Consider the following 1,312-nt stretch of genomic DNA (forward strand, 5'->3'; position numbering starts at 1 on the left):
GCCCCGGCACGCCCCCGCCGCGCACTCCCGCGCCCCGACCAACGCACGCGGAAGCCCGGCCTGAGGGCGCTCACGCGAAGCACCACCTCCCGGCCCGGCCCGCCCCTTCCGCACCAGGCTGCGTCCTATCCTGGAGCCGCCTTCACCTCAGACCCGCCTCCCGCGCTCAGCGAGCGGCCGGCACGTAATCGCCGTCTCCGAGCTCCAGACTTCCGGATGTGGCCCGGGCGGCCACTTAGGGGCGGGGGCGGAGTCCTGGGGCGGGGCTTCGGGGGAGGGCGTCTTCAGGTTCAGATGCCTTTATGGTTGTATTGGGTGGCAAGTTGTTCTTCTCCCCCCTTTTATTTGCTTGTTTGTTTTTACATTGATTAATTGCGTTTGTGTGCGTGTATGTGTTTGGGCGCGTGCATTCCAAGGTGTGCGTGTGACTGTCAGAGGACAAGTTGGGGGCATGCCCTCGTTCCACCCTATTGGTCCAGCTGATCAAACTTCATGCATCAGGCTTGTAGCAAGCATCTTTGCCAGCTGAGCCATCTCGCAGCAAACCCTTTTTAGGCTATAGGAATCTAAATGTTTAATATAACTAATAGCTGTCATAATTGATTTCTGTATTGTGGGGTTTTGTGTGTGTTTGTGGGAAGAGTGGCACATATATATATGTTGTAAAAAATTACAACATATATATATGTTGTAATTTTTTTTTGGTCTATTTTTGGTTTTTCGAGACGGTTTCCCTATGTAGACCCAGCTCTCCTGGGATTTGCTCTATAGACCAGGGTGGCCTCAAACTCAAGAGATCCGCTGCCTCTGCTAGGATTTAAAGGTGAAGGCAAGCATCACCCTCGACTTGTTTCACTTTGTGGAAACAAGATCTTAATGTACGTTTGGCCGGCTTGAACTCACTCACCTAGACCAGGCTATCCTTGAACCTTAAGCCATACTCCTGCTTCTGCCTCCCAAATGCTGTGTTACAACACCAACAGGCCTCATAAATTGTTTTGTTTCCAATAACGGTTCTGTTTTGTATCGTTAGCTGGCCTGGAACACACCGTGTAGTTCATGATGGTCTGGAATGCTCACCAATCTGCCTTCCTCAGCCACCCAAGTGGGATTAAAAATAGGCATCACTTCAAAGGCATCTCAAAGACCAAAAAGAAAAAAAGAAAATCAAAACAAGCAAACAAACTCATAGTAAACAAAGAAAGTACTCTGACAAATCCCAAGGTCCAAATCAGGAGCAGAAGGAGAGAGAGCACGAGCAAGGAACTCAGGACCGCGAGGGGTGCACCCACACACTGAGACAATGGGGATG

Source organism: Microtus ochrogaster, linkage group LG8 (assembly GCF_000317375.1).
Source record: "Microtus ochrogaster isolate Prairie Vole_2 linkage group LG8, MicOch1.0, whole genome shotgun sequence".
In the NCBI taxonomy this organism is placed as follows: domain Eukaryota; kingdom Metazoa; phylum Chordata; class Mammalia; order Rodentia; family Cricetidae; genus Microtus; species Microtus ochrogaster.